Below are 15,597 nucleotides of genomic sequence, written 5' to 3'. Positions count from 1 at the left end.
ACTGAGCCTGTAGTTTTTACCATTTGTTTCAATGTATGTACAGATTTTTCCTCTTAGGACCTGAGTTTCAGGAAGGAATATTAACAAAACGCAGAAACACAGTGGTCAAAGTAGTGCAAAGTTTTAGCAATGTGCAGTTTTATGTATTCAGTGGTTATTTAAGAGCCTTATAATTTCCAACTAAAACTAGACTCATTAAATCAGTCACTGTAGACACAGGGTGTCATTTGCAAACTAGAAAGCTTTATAATTTAGTGTTTAAGTAAATTTAGTAAATTTAAAGTAGTTGATACTTTATTACTGTAATAACCATGAAGAGGTGTGAGAGTTGTAAATCTTAGAGAAATATTTATTTTTAATATAACCATAGAAACTGAGTTAATATCAATGCTTTTGCTTATTAAGGTCAGCTTCTGACAGTGGTTGCCATGGTTGTGTTTGATGGCTTTCATTGACTGCATAACAAGTAGAAACATCTTCCTCAAAACTGGTTTTTCTGGCACCCAGGGACTGATGTGAATTCAGACAGTCCAGTCATCCTCTCGTCTTTGATCTTACATTTCTTTCACAAACTCAGTCATAGTAACCTACAAAATCAATCAACAGAAAATGCTTATTTATGTCAAATATGGATTTTCCAACAAATAGCTTATGAAAACACCTTTCATGTGGATAATGACTTAGAGGTAAAAAGTGGACCATCTGATTCTGAGTAATTACAGCCCTGCATTTCTTTAATCGCCAATACTCTATCTCTAAAAAACCAAACAGGCTCAAAGCAGGTCAGGATACAAATAGTGTCTTAAATTAAAAAAAGAAATGAGAAAAAAGAAAACACAGTTATTTTATTTGGTCTGTCCCTTGCACCACTACCACACCACACTGTATCATTTGCTTGTCTTTCCATTTTGATAAAGGTATTCAAGTGATAGGTAAGGAACACTGAGTTTGTATTCCAGAAACTAACAAATAACTTTCCCTTTCTCTCTCTCTCTCTCTCTCTCTCTCTCTCTCTCTCTCTCTCTCATTTAAATTACATATGGATGAAAAATAGCCCATATGGCTTTGGAGAAAAATGAATAGCTGCAAGCCCTGAAAAATTCTAGTAGAAGGTTATCATGTTAAAAGGTTAATTAAAATTTGACTCCACAAGATGGATACTTTTATTTATAGAACTTCAGCTGATTTTCAGCAGTCATGTTTTCCTCTAATTAAAATAATATGAACAGCTAATAGCAATCAGCTTAAAGCACTGAATATTTTAGAGAAAGGGATGATTCATAGCCTTTTTATAATCATTGTGCAATAGGTGTCTCCACTAAAGAGCACATAAAACTTTTGTATTCAGCCATTGTCTAGTTCAAATGTCAGGAAATATTCAGTAGGAAAAAATGAAGAACAAATTATTTAAAGCTATCTAAAATAAGTCATTGATATTATCATGTAAATCTGATATTTTGCCTAAAGGTTCTGGAATCATTCTCTGACATGACATAACTCAAAAACTCTAAGAAAATGGACCATAAGAAACACTGTAACAAAATGAGAATTTTTCTTATGCATTCACAAACATCACATATAGAAGCAGATAAAGACATGTAAGAAGAGCACAGCTTTGCCATGAAAACATTATGTCCAAATTCAGACAGCACTAGATAGATAATAAAAATCATTTGGTCACTATAACTTCTGTTTGATTAGGCATCTCTTTTTCCCCAAATCATTGAGAAGACTGAGAACTAGATTAAAATCTGAAATGGAAAGATAGAAAGTGTAATAAATAGCTATATATAGGATAAGAAAAAGGTTAAAGTAGGAGAAAGAGAAAGAGGAGAAGAAGGCACAGAAGAAGGAGGAGGAGGGGAGAAAAAGAACATGCCAGAAATATACACTTCCTAGATAAGTGTGTACTCCCACATCAACAGAAGCAACCATTTTATGCCCATCTCCCAATTTTTCCATTCTATTTCACAACAATAAAACATCACAAAATCAAGACTACATTTCCCACCTTCTGCAAAGCTAAAAGTGAAAGCAGCTTAGTTTGGCCAAAGGAATGAAAATGAATGTCATATGTGCATCTCCTGTGGAATGTGCACCCTCTCTGCATTCTCCCTTCCAGCTGACAGGAGTGTAGGTGTCTGTGCTCCAGCCAGAACAGCCTTCTGAGATAATCACTGAATTTGACAATTCAGTGCTTTCAAAACTGAGCAATAACATGAAAGGAGCCTGTGTCTCTAACACCATTAAGGGTCAAGGGTGCTGGATTTCTTTTTCTAAACTTGTACCCTACAGAAAAATCAGTTTCTACCCTTTAAACCAATTTTCTTTAGTTTCACTTTTGGCTAAACCAAATCCTAATTTATATATGCTCAAGGACATGAATTTACTGTAGCAAAATAAGCCAGACAACATCTCCACAGTTTAAAATACACCACCAGACTTTAAAAGCCCAAATTTACATTCTTCGTGTAGAGACCTAAGTGCACTAGACTTAACATTCTCAAACTTTTATGTTTGTCAAAATCCCCTGGATTGCTTGTTAAAACACAGACTGTAGTATCCCACCTGCAATGATCTGATTCAGTAGGTCAGGAGGGGGCTGAGAATTTGCTTTTCTAACAACTTCCCAAGTAATGGTGATGCTGCCTGACTACAGAAAACATACCGCCCCACTGCCTCAGAATACACCGCCACTACTAGCATACGCATAATTGTATATATTTCACAGCAAGATACAACTCATGCCTACCCCATAATTGAGATATTCTAATTTCTCAACATCATGCCAGGCACTTCTAATGTCTTGAAGTATCTTACCATTCATCTAACAAGCTCCATACCTTTGTTATTTTAAATTGATTAAAGCTGTAAAAATAGTGAAAGGTAAAAATGCAGTAATAATTTATTAACCGTTTTCTGTAACAGATTTATCTCAAGTTCTACTTCAGCTATCAGGTAAATTACAAATAATCAAATTTAGTAAAGTTATAATGTTTGAGGAGTATAGCAGGTATAAGGTTATCTTTTATTTCTTTCCAAATCACATAAAGCATTTACTAAAATTGAAAATTTGGACCTCAATCCTGCACCTTCTGAATCACAGTACTTGAAGGCAGAGACTAGGAATCTTTTATTTAACTAGGTTCCCAAAAGATTCTTTAAAAAGCAAATGTTTGCTAAGCATTGACCTTGCTGTTGAAGTATCATCAGAGACACTAGGACAGACAAGGATATTTTCCAGCATGAGTAAGCATTAAACAGACAACCAGAAACACTTATGTAATACTGAACACAAAAAGCTTGAGACCCACCTGTATGGCTGACGGTGTGAGACAGCAAGCAATCACAAAAAGAAATCATCTGAATAATGGATTTCTTCTATTGAACACAGCATTTGACATGTACTGTTTACCACTCAAACTCATGCAAGCACATGAAATACACCACCATGTAGTCACAGAAAGCATTCTTATATACGAAACCTTTAGCAGAAGTCATTGGACAAGATATACTGAAGAGAAAGCCATATCTGAATTTTTTATCATTGTAGAGACCTATGCAGTAGAAATAATAAAGCAGACTCAATCTCCTAAAAGCTGACTCAATCTCCTTAATCGCTCTCCAATCCTTCCACTTATATAAAATTTCACTCTCACTACCACAGTTTAAGTCACCATTCTCTCTCCTCAGCTACTGTGATTGCCTTTTAACTGTCTTCCCCTCTCTAGTCTCACCAACTCTAATAAATCCTTTCTAGTGCCAACAGAATGGTTTCCTAGATACAAATATGATCATAACATTCTACCATTTAAAAATTTTGAGCTCCCACGGTCATGAGGCTAAAGTCCAAAGTTTCCTATTATAACACAAAGGCCCTCATAATCTCATCCTTTCTTTCCTCTTCAACTTCATCTCTCACCACCACCATTTTCCAGTCCCTTTATACTTGTGCCCCACTCTCATCTCCAGGCTTTTACTCATCCTGGAAAGTCCTACCACACATCTCAACTCACTGACCTTTGAACACCTTTGCTCCCTAGACAACTCCAATGCAGATGTCAGAACTCAGCTCAAGAGGGAATCATACCACTTGGAAATCTATTCTGATACCTCCGCCCTGGCTAAGTTTCCAATATTCTCTCTCTCTCTCTTCTCTCTCTCTCTCTCTCTCTCTCTCTCTCTCTCTCTCTCTCTCTCTCTCTCTCTCTCTCTCCCCTCCCCTTCCCTCCCCCTCCCCCTCTCTCTCCTATGTCTTACATATTACTATAGTGTCTGATACATTGCATTTGACACATTTATTTAGAAAATGTTAAATAAATGAATGAGAACCTCTATCACTGAATTGCAGTTTATAAAGTTGAGTGAGAAAGACTTTGTAGTTTCAGGACAACCTTGAGCACTTCCAAACAGCTAGAAGTTTAAAGCAATTCACAACAATATTAGCTAATACTTTTATCATGTTTATAAGTGACCAGCACTATTCTGAGCTCTCTATGAACAGCTTCAAAGGTAAATACTTTCTTCGTAACTGTTTTATATTCAAGGGGACAGAGGCATAGAAAACTTAAATAACTTGGCTGAAGTTAGTAGTGACAGAACTAGTCTAGCTCCAGAGTTCATTCATACACTTAACAACTACACATTATACAAATGAAAGGTTGACCTGTGATGCCAGGAAACTCCCAGAGAAGTGTGGCATAGACCATCAATACGAGAAATGGAAGCAGTCATGATGCACCAAAAGAAGATACAGAGCCAACAGATTTGAAAAAGTGCATCTCCAAAGACACAGTCAAACTCTAGTGATGTTTTTCAGATTCCATTCATTCTCTCCTACTGAAGTCTCCATGTGTTTTCTCTTGCTTACACACAGACTAAACAATAAAGGTTCTATATTCTAAACCAAGATTCTATACTGCAAATCTAAGCAATAAGAACCATTCGTAGACCACTATTTGGGCTGATATACTTTTTATACTCTAAAATGTGATTTCATGGGCTATGGAATAGCAACATCCTGAGGAAAACTCTTGGTATTTATTCCCACCGATCTTTTGGGATCTGCCCATTTTGGTGCCTTCACTCAACATGAATGCTAATATTCCACAGGACACTTACAACAGTAGCTTGTTTTCTGGTTGTTTGTGAGACTTTTTCAGCTTCCACTCCCTTCAAAATGTGCTTATTATACAGATGACCTCAAATTCCCTGTTTAAAAACTACCAGTTGATCATATACCAAGAAGCAGTGAGATGAACATAGCACATGAACCATAGAACTAGAGGCACTACCCGAGAACAAAGTATGCCAGAAAGTAAATGCAGCAAGCTTTTCAGAAGCACTATCAGCCTCAACCTAATTTATGGTCTACAGTATTTCATTTCAGCCACTAATTTAGCACTTTTGATGCCACACACTCAGCCAGCCTATTATGAACACCCCTAGGCCAGGAAGAAACACAGTCTACCTAATTAATTTAGATAACTCACTATCTTTACCTCCTGCCATCTCACCTGCTTTTCAGGTTTCTGTTTGGGCAAAATCTTCATCACTGCCCCCACTCAGTTCTCAGCTGAACATGGCAATCCTGCCATTCAGTCTTAACTCTTTTCCACATCTACATACCCTTGCTCTCAAATATTGTATCCAGTTTGCTGCCTGGCTTCTCTGACTTCCCTCTATTCCTCTTATTTAAATTTTTTTGCCTCATACACAGTTGCATGCTTCTGTAGGAGAATGGTTTTCTAATTAGGTCTTGGACACACAGGTGATTTAAGTTCAAGTTTCATTTAATGTTTTGTGAACTCTGTATACTAAATCTTTCCAGGTATTGTTGAGTAGAACTACCAGAACTTACTAGAAGAGATCATCAGATTGAGCAATACTATTATGAACGGCAGGCGGGCATGTTTCCTATTGAGATGGTATCTCTTACCTTGTGGATTCTTATCTACTACCTCATCCACTAAGGTTATTTACTTAATTCTGGCAATACACACACAAAAAAATTTACCTAAGTGGTTAGTTTTGAGATTTTTCAAATTATCTGTATGAAGTTATTGATACTATTCATGGTTTTAAATTATTTTAAATGTTTGATCAATATTGGCTTTGAGGTAATTTTTATTGCCAACATTAATTAATTTTGGATTATAAAATTCAACTTTGCATTTATTACTGAGAATTATTTTACTGATATTTGTGCAAAAAGTATGTTTCTCTTCCCTAATCCCACACAGCAAAGTATAAACCTACATGATGAGTAGAAGTGTTTCTCTCATCATAATGGTCACCTGGTTCGAAACTATCATTTTTTAAAGTCCATGCTTCGAAAAACCTCTTTATACTTCAAAGAGAATTCATCAGAGAGGATGCCAGCTCAGAGCAAAGGGCAATAATCTCCTCTTTTCCACTGTCTTAATTATAAGAGAATGGTGCAAATTTCCCTACTCTAAGCATCCCTCATTTATTTTCCACAGAGATAAAATCTAACGTTCTGCATTCATATTTTGGGCCCTAACTTTGAAAAGAAGGTAATAGCCAGAGGTAGTCCTCAGGCTAAATCTATCAAAAATTGATTCTAGCACAACTGACAAATGTAAATTGAACCAGAAACACATCCATCTTTCTCACACACGCACACACACAAACACACACACACACACACACACACACAGACGCACACTATTCACATCTAACAGAATATTGAAAATACATATTAATCACTTTGCCTCAAGTATAAAATCAGAAGTTTGAATGTTAATGGAGCTAAATTTTCTTCTGAGATAAAAGTCTAACTGTCCTGATGATATTGTTCCCTTTTTATTTCATTTCTTGACAGTCACATCCCCAACATTAATGAAATAAGGTAATTTCTATTTCCCTCTTTCTTGATATTTTAGGTAATTGTCAGACTAGCATGAAAAAAAGATTCCCTCGTTGCTTTAGCTCTTGTTAAATTTGTGATTATATGGAGAGTCTTATAGTTGATTAATAAATTAAAATAGGGGAGCTTTATTTTCATTGGGAAAACATTAAGGAACATAAATTTACATTCAATTTTTGAAGCTAAACCAGAAATTAATAATTTTGCTTAAGTTCTTTTATCATTATGAGTAGAACTATCTACTATCCCTTACTAATCTTAATTCCATAAATACTCTCATTTTTTGTATCTACATAACATATTTTCATACTTTAAAATAAGTATATGTCTATGAATTCTGAGGGACTTTTGTTTACTTGTTTGTTTTGTTTTGTTTTGTGATAGTAGGGATTGAACCCAGGGCCTTTGCACTGAACTCTATCCCCAGGCCTTTTAAAATTTTTATTTTAAGCCAGGATCACAGTAAGTGGTTAAATTTCCCAGGTAGATTTAAACTTCAGCTCTTCCTGCCTCAGCTTCCAGAGTATTAGCATTACAGGCATGTTCCACCATACCCTTAGTCTGACAAATTTTTTAGAAATATTTTCCATAATACCTCTTGGAAGCTAAAAGTCAATTCACAGGTGGCAATAAGAAATCTCAAATGATTTGAGATCTTCAGAAATACATGCACAGACTTTCCTTAAAATGCAGTCATTTAGAAATGTATAGTCACTTAATCCATGCTGATGGAAAAATTGTTGTTCCTCTTTATAAATTCAAAAATAAATCAAATTCCAGGTGAATTAATTGATGTAAGGGGAAACTCCACAATCATTAGGGACTATTTGAGTATCATATAAAATACTCAAGAATATGATTACATTCATCACTGGGAATTTGTACCTTTCCATAATATATCTTGCTTCTTATTTTTTGCCCATTCCCCTGCCCTCCCTTCAAACTCCACACCTCTCCCTATTTACAAAGACTTTGTTTCTGTTTTTCACTTTTCTCATATTTATTCCTTTCCCTTTTTTCCTTTTCCCTACTGCTCCCACTTCGCCTGTCCTTTTACACCTTTTCTTCCTATTTCACATTATCAATTATACATTTTGATCCTTATTTACACTTTCAGTTCTCACACCAGAAAAACTATTCAGTATTTACACGTGTGCCTTATTTATTTCACTTAAGAGTATGGCCTCAATGTGCATCTATTTAGCTATAAATGTCTCTAGTGTTTCATTCTTTATGGCTGAGTAGTACCCCAATTTATAAAAAAAAACAACAACAAAAAACCACTTCTTTATCCAATCTCCAGTTGATGGGCAATTGGGCTGTTTCCAAGTTTTAGCTATTCAAACTGTGCCACTATAACCACGGGTCCACATATATCATTGTGGTATGAATCTTTTAATTCTTTTGGGAAGATACCCAGCAGCAGAGTTTTTGAGGTACCTCCATACTGATTTCCACAGTGGTTGCACCAGTCTGCACTCCCACCAGCAGTGGAGAAGGGTTCTTTTATCCGCACAGCCCTGTCAGCATGTTTCTTGATAGCAGCCATTATTTCTGGGGTGAAGTGGAGTTTCAGCATTGTTTTCATTTGCATCTCTCGAATGACTGGTGAAGTTGAACATTTTTTCATATGTTTATTTGCTGTTTCTACTTCATCTGAAAACTGTCTGTTCATTTCAGATGCCCATTTTTTTATTCAGTCTTTAAATTTGGGAGGTATGATTTTTTTTAAGTTCATTTTATATTCTAAGTCATAGACCTTTGTCTGAGGAACAGCTGGTAAAAATTTTTTCCACATTGTAGGCTGTCTGTTTACTCTGTTGGTCATTTCTCTTGCTGTGCAGAAGCTTTTTAATAAGAAAAGATCCTGCTTGTTGATTCTTTGTGCTACTTCACGTGTGACTGAGGTTTTTTTCATAAAATCTTTTTCTAAACCAATATCTTCAAGAGTTCTACCTAATCTCTCTTCCAGTCAGTTTAGTGTTTCTATTTTAATGTTTAGATCTTTAACATCTTTCAATTTTAGTTTAGTGCATGGTGAGAGATATAGGTGTAGTTTTAATCTTTGGCAATTTGAAATCCAATTTTTCCAGCATCACTTACTAAAGTGGCTATCTTTCCTCCAGTAAGGATATTTGGATCCTTGGTCAAAGCTGAGGTGGCTGATCTTAGACAAAAGAGCCAGCCAAGTGGGATCTCATCTTATTAAAAAGCTTCTTCACTGTAAAAGAAACCACCAACAGAGGTAAGAGACAACCTACAATGTAGGAAAAAAATTTTACCAGTTGTTCCTTAGACAAATGTCTACTATCTAGAATATACAAGGAACTTTAAAAAATCAGATACCCCAAACTTAAAAACCCAGTTCAAAAATGGACATCTGAAATGAACAGACAGTTTTCAGACAAAGAAGTAAAAGCAGCAAATAAACATATGAAAAAATGTTCAATATCACCGGTCATTTGAGAGATGCAAATGAAAACAACACTGAGATTCCACCTCACCCCAAAAAGAATGGCTGCTATCAGGAAACCAACCAATAACAAATGCTGGCAGGGGTGTGAGGGAAAAGGAACCCTTCTCCATTGCTGGTGGGAGTCCAGAGTGGTGCAACCACTGTGGAAATCAGTATGGAGGTATCTCATAATATCCTCAAAATAGGATTAGAGGTCCCATTTGACCCAGCTATTCTGGGTATCTTCCAAAAAGAATTAAAAGAATCTACCACAGCGATATGTGTGCACCCATATTTATAGCAGCACAGTTTGTAATAGCTAAAGCTTGGAAACAGCCCAAATGCCCATCAACTGGCGACTGGATAAAGAAGATGTCATTTAAAAAAAAAAAATGAAGTACTACTTAGCAATAAAGAATGAGAAATTAGAGACATTTAAAATGAGAGACATTTATAGCTAAATGGATGCACATTGAGGCCATACTCTTCAGTGAAATAAGATACATGTGTAATTACTGAAAAGTTTCTCTTGTATGAGAAACTAAAAATGTAAATAAGGATCAAAATGTATAACTGATAATGTGAAATAGGAAGAAAGGTCTAAAGGGGTAGGGAAAGTGGGAGGAAAGGGAAAGGAAAAAAATATGAAAAAATGAAAAAATGGAAACAAAGTCTCCGTAGATAGGGAGGGGTAGAGGGGTTGAAAGGAGGGCAAGGAAGTGGGAAAAAGTAACCAAAATACACCATGTAAAAGAATAAGTTCCCAATGATGAATGTAACTGTATTGTATACCTGAAACATACCAATAAACTTAATGAAAAAAAGGATTTCTACACAGCTGTGAAAAAACAAAATAGATGAGATGACCGAGTATGTCTGGAGTTGTTTCTGCATCTTCTAATCGTTCCACTGATACTCGAGTCTGTTTCATTGTCAGTAATATGCTGTTTTTATCATAGTAGCTTTGTAGTATAGCTTCAAGTTGGGCATTGTGATACCCCCTGCTTTGTCTCTGTTGCCTAGAATTGCTTTTGCTATTCTAGGTCTCTTCTTGTTCCAAATGAATTTTTGGATTGTCTTCTCAGGGTCTGTGAAGTGTGCTGCTGGAATTTCTATTGGGATTGCATTGAATCTGTATAGCAGTTTTGGAAGTATGGCCATTTTCACTATGTTGATTCTTCCCACACAGGAGCAAAGAATGTCTTTCCATTTTCTGATATCATCTTCAATCTCTCTTTTCAGAGTGCTATAGTTTTCAGAGAAGAGGTCTTTGATTTCTTTTGTTAGGTTTATTCCTAGGTATTTCAATTTTTTGGATGCTATTGTGAAAGGAATTGATTGCTCCATTTCTCTCTCAGTGAGTCTGTTGTTTGCGTACAGGAAGGCTATTGATTTTTGTGTGTTGACTTTGTATCCAGCTACTTTACTGAATTTGGTTATTAAGTCTAAAAGATTTTTAATGGAGTTGTTGGAGTCTTCTATATAGAGTATCATGTCATCTGCAAATAATGAAAATTTAACTTGTTTCCTATCTTTATTCCTTTTATTTCTTTCTTTTGTCTAATAGATGTTAAGTCCATTTGTTCAAGAGTTTGGTTAAGTTCTAGTATTTTGTTGTTTATTGTTTGTCTAGTTGATCTATCTTTTTGTGACAGTAGAGTATTCAGGTCTCCTATTACTGTTGTATTCATGCATATTTGATATTTCATGTCTATTAACATTTGTTTTTTATAGTTCTTGCACTAGTATTTGGTGCATATATATTTGGGATTGTCACCTCTTTCTCTTCAATTGTTCCCTTTACAAGGATGTAGTGGCCTTTTTTGTCTCTCTTAATTACTCTTGGTTTGAAATTCATTTGATCTGCAAATAAGATAGCTACTCCTGCTTTTTATTCAGGTTCCTGTCACATGGAATATTGTTTTTCACCCTTTAATTTTCAGTCTATGAGTTTCTTTTCTAATTAAGTGTGTTTCTTGTATGCAGTATATTGTTGGATCTTGCTTCTTGACCCATTCTGCTAGTCTATTTCTTTTGACTGGTGAATTGACACCATTAACATTGATGGTTGTAACTGATATGTATTATCCTTGCCATGACTTATCCTTGTCTTGCTAAATTTCCCCCTTTGCATTTAATTTCTTGTCTTGCCTTGTAGATTCATTCTGCTGCACCTCATGAAGTTGTGACCCTCTCTGTCTTCTCCTAGGATATTGTTTAAATATTTTTGGAGTGCTGGTTTGGTATTCATGAAGTTCCTCAGGTGTTCTTTGTCATGAAAGTATCTTATTTCTTCATCAATTTTGAAAGATAGTTTTGCAATCAATCAGGTTGGAGATTGTCTTTTTTTAGAGCTTGAAAAACTTCACTCCAGGCTCTTCTTGACTTGAGGGTCTGTGTTGAGAAGTCAGCTGTGATTTTGATGGGCTTTCTTCTGTAATGTGATTTATTTCTTTTCTCTAACTGCTTGTAGTATTTTGTTCTTCTGTTGCATTTCTGGAATCTTAACTATTACATGCCTAGGTAAAGTTTTTTTTTTTATCATGGCTAGTTGGAGTCCTACATAGCTCACTTATCTGTATGTCAAGTTGTTTTCCCCTGCTTGGGAAGTTTTCTCCCATTACTTCTGTGAACAGTTTTTTTTTTTTTAATGTTGTTTGCACTCTCTCATGTTTCTTCATTGACTTTGATCAGGCTTATGTTATTCTTCTTTGCATCATCTAGCAGCTGCTGGATCAATTTCTTATCGTCCCTTGCTATTTTTAAGAAGTCTTTCTTTTCCTGGTCACTAATTTCAATCCTATCTTCTATATCTGATATTCTGTCCTCACATTGGCTCATTCTGCTATGTAAACTTTCAGTGGAGTTTTTAATTTCCTGGAAATCTGTTTGCATCTGTTTTATGGATTCCGTTTGTTTCCTAAGCTGGGATTCCATCATGTTCTTCAGCTCTTCTATTTTTTTAAATCTGTGTCAGCTCTAGAGTTATTAATCATGTCTTTCACTGTGGGCACAATCTCTGTTGTTATCTGAGAAATCATTTTTTATTTTATTTTTTCCAGATCCTCTTTCATTGCCAGTTCAGGGAGTCCAGGTGGTTGAGTTTCAGATTGTTCCAACTTGTTGACTCTTGGGATTGCCTTTGGTGATCTGGAAGTCTGGTTTTGAGTCTTATTTAGGTGTCTTTTCATTTCAACCAATACAGTTCCCCTGTACCTTTATTTAGGTAACTCTGTTCTCTCAGTGGGCTTAAAATCTTAACAAGCCTCAGAGAGGCCTTCTCTCTATTGCTCACCACTGTGTCAATTCTGTTGGTGTCTGGGCAGGTCTCTTGTTGGGGCCTGAGCACCCAATCCAATAGTGTCTGGGTAGGGCCCTGGCTGGCATCTGCATGCCCGTGCTGTTGTTGTCCAGATGGGCTTCTGAGTGAATAAAATTTTAACCAAGCATTCAGGTTGGATTTGTGTAAAAGTTTTTAGAAAATCTTTTCATTGTTTTATACTATTGGAAGAAAAATATAAGCTGCTTTTCCTCTCCCTCATCCTTTAATTATGACTGTAAAATTGACAGTTTAAAATTGTATAAATGTAGCTGTACAAAGTGATGTTATGATGTATGAAAACCATGTGGAATAATTGAATCAAGCCATACTTTCTTAGTTCCCAGATTAATAGGTAAACAACCCTCCCATTCTTTGTGCCCGAGGCTGCATACATTTAGTCCTATGTGACTAAACTTGAAATCTTGAGCAAAGTGATTACACTCAAAGAACACTCTCATGATCAATAGACACAACAAAATTAATCATTCAGTCTCTCCAGGGCAGCTAATTCACCTGAGTTATTTGAGTAAATCAGCTATTTATTCATCATTTATGAAAAGACTACTTTGTGTCAAGCTCTTTGTTGACTCCTGTTGGTACAAATTCTGATAAGTTGTTTCCTGTCTCCCATGAGTTTTCCTTATATTGGGAAGCACAAATAAATGAACTGTTTGACAGTTGTGGTCACCTGTATAATCCCTACTAAATTGTCAGAAAGAGTAGCACCTCTGGAATCAGATTGAATTAAGTTCAAAATTCCCTTTACCATTCACTAGCTGTGTTACTTTTAGGAAGTTGCTCAATCATTTTGAGTTTTAACTTTTGCACAATAAGATACAAATACACTTTGAACTAAGGTCTACTTTACAGTGCTATTTTACAGTGAAGGGTGGCCCTTCAGGGTTCCAGGTGAAAATCTTGTGTGTTTATTTGTACACTTCCACATCCAGTCAGCTCAATGTTTGTGCTGCCAGTTCTGTGAGATGACCAGAAGTACTGCATAGCTTCCAAGTATTTAAGTAGCTACTTTCAAATTGTCAGGTGTAATGACAGACAAAAATAGGACCAAATGTTTGACACATGCCTCCATGACCTTCCCTTCTCTTCACATCATAGTCTTGCAACAATATAGTCGGGGTACCTTCAATCAGATTTTTTTTGTTCATAGTTTTGTTTTTATAACTCTTCTAGTAATTTTATCACTCTGTTAAGCTGTTCTTCAGTAGTCCAAAAGCTGTCTTCACTTATAGAAGAAAAACTCTATAAAATAGTATATTGCTTATGGTTGTTTGTTTTTCAGTGGTGAGGATGGAACCCAGGAACTTGCATGTATTAGACCAGTTTTTTGCCACTGAGCTACAACCCCAGCCCTCATATCCTGGAGCATACTGTTAACAGATATTTTTTAAAAACTTATTTGGAGCCTCAAGCATAGTAGAAAATGATATCTAAGACCTAAGTATATGAAGTAGTAGACTAATAGAAAAAATGCCTACAAAAGGACAAGATGGAAATGTTCACATGCAAATGACAAATATAAAATATTCATTCTTTACATAAAAGAAATCCCAAGAAAAGATGAAGAGAAGGAACAGTTCAAAAACCAATAAAAAGCAGCATTTCCTAACTAAAGAAAAACCTGAGTCTACAAATCAAAAGATTGAAAAGCTCGGAGTTCCAGGAATAATTACTGAAAATATATCTAGATTTATTCTGGTGAAATATCTGAATTAGAAAAATGGAAAAAATGAAACAAAAATTTTATACATAGAAAATGGGTGTGTTTTTTATAAATGGTAAAACAAAATTATTTTATGAAGTTACCACCCATTGTTTTCTACATAAAATACACCAAATTTTAGGCTTATTTGTATATCTACAATAATAAAAGCCTATACTTTTCAATTGGCATCTAAGTATGCCCAATGTTTCTTTAGATTGATAACTATTGCTTGATATCAATTTAATGGTTGTGATTGAAAGAGCTATTATTATTCTTGTGGTCAGCTCACTGTGGAAAGCTAAGGGATAGTGTCTTCATCTACTGTAATCATGATTATTTCATATTGTTCTGTATTTCCTTATGATGCTTTGTACTTTCACTCAACTCATGATTGTGATTTATAGATCCTGCTTCCTAATAGAAATACAATTTTAAAATTTATGGTAAATGAAGACTAAATAAGGTATAAGAGGAAAAGCAAACTAATAAACAGGAACAATTGATTGTATTTTTCTGAAAAGACTCTTGTAAGAGAAAGTTCTTGAGATGTCCTAAATTTAATTCCATGGACCTGAGGATGAAAGTGGAGAGAGAGAATTAGTTAACAGTTAGGAGCCAAACCAAGGAAAGACTCACGTTCCCAAAGGTGTGTTGAAACCTTGACACCACCAGGTGTCACCTATCCTGCTTACAAATATTAACCACAGCCAGAAAGAGTCTCCTCTCCCAATATTTTCCTTGCTTTGCATTATTCCACCACTCTGGTCAATAGCCAAAGTAGGTTTAATATAAACAATTTATATTTTCCTTCCCCAAGTTTCCATTATGCTCTTGGTTCTTAGTGTAGTAGACCTATTTCCACTACCTTGTTTCTGGCAGTTGTGGAACTTGTCCCATGACTTGATCATTTTCTGATTAGCATGTTAATGGCTCCCTACCTTTCTTGAGATCCTCAGTGTCAAGAGTTTTGGTTTAATGCTCAATTTTATTGGCAAATGGAAGGTAGTAATGTTATGCATTTATAAATAAACAGTTAAAAAAGCAAAATTGTAGTACAAATTTGAATTCATTCAACTGATGGAGCTGAATTTTTATTGGTTGGTAGTTAATTGCAGTGGAGAACAAAAGCAATGTTTTCTAATGTGGTAAATGTTGTTTTCACAAAACAGCCATATGGACTTCCACAGACTTAGTAAATTATTACACAG

The 15,597-nt window shown here is 35.4% G+C and overlaps 1 long non-coding RNA gene across 2 annotated transcripts in view; it reads right to left on the bottom strand.

Moving 5' to 3' along the window:
• Positions 1-334: 334 nt before the first annotated feature.
• The window catches only part of LOC110345387 (uncharacterized), a 40,743-nt gene continuing 25,480 nt past the window's right edge, over positions 335-15,597 (bottom strand). For both annotated transcript variants that reach the window (XR_002388696.2, XR_002388697.2), the window contains one exon: positions 335-587. This is a non-coding gene — a long non-coding RNA (uncharacterized LOC110345387). The remainder of the gene's footprint in view (positions 588-15,597) is intronic.

Source organism: Heterocephalus glaber, unplaced genomic scaffold, assembly GCF_053883595.1.
Source record: "Heterocephalus glaber isolate CG9 unplaced genomic scaffold, H.glaber_assembly_v1.0 deba00001523, whole genome shotgun sequence".
NCBI classification, from domain to species: domain Eukaryota; kingdom Metazoa; phylum Chordata; class Mammalia; order Rodentia; family Bathyergidae; genus Heterocephalus; species Heterocephalus glaber.
The sequence above is the reverse complement of the archived record's forward strand: the minus strand, read 5'-3'. Positions and strand labels throughout refer to the sequence as shown.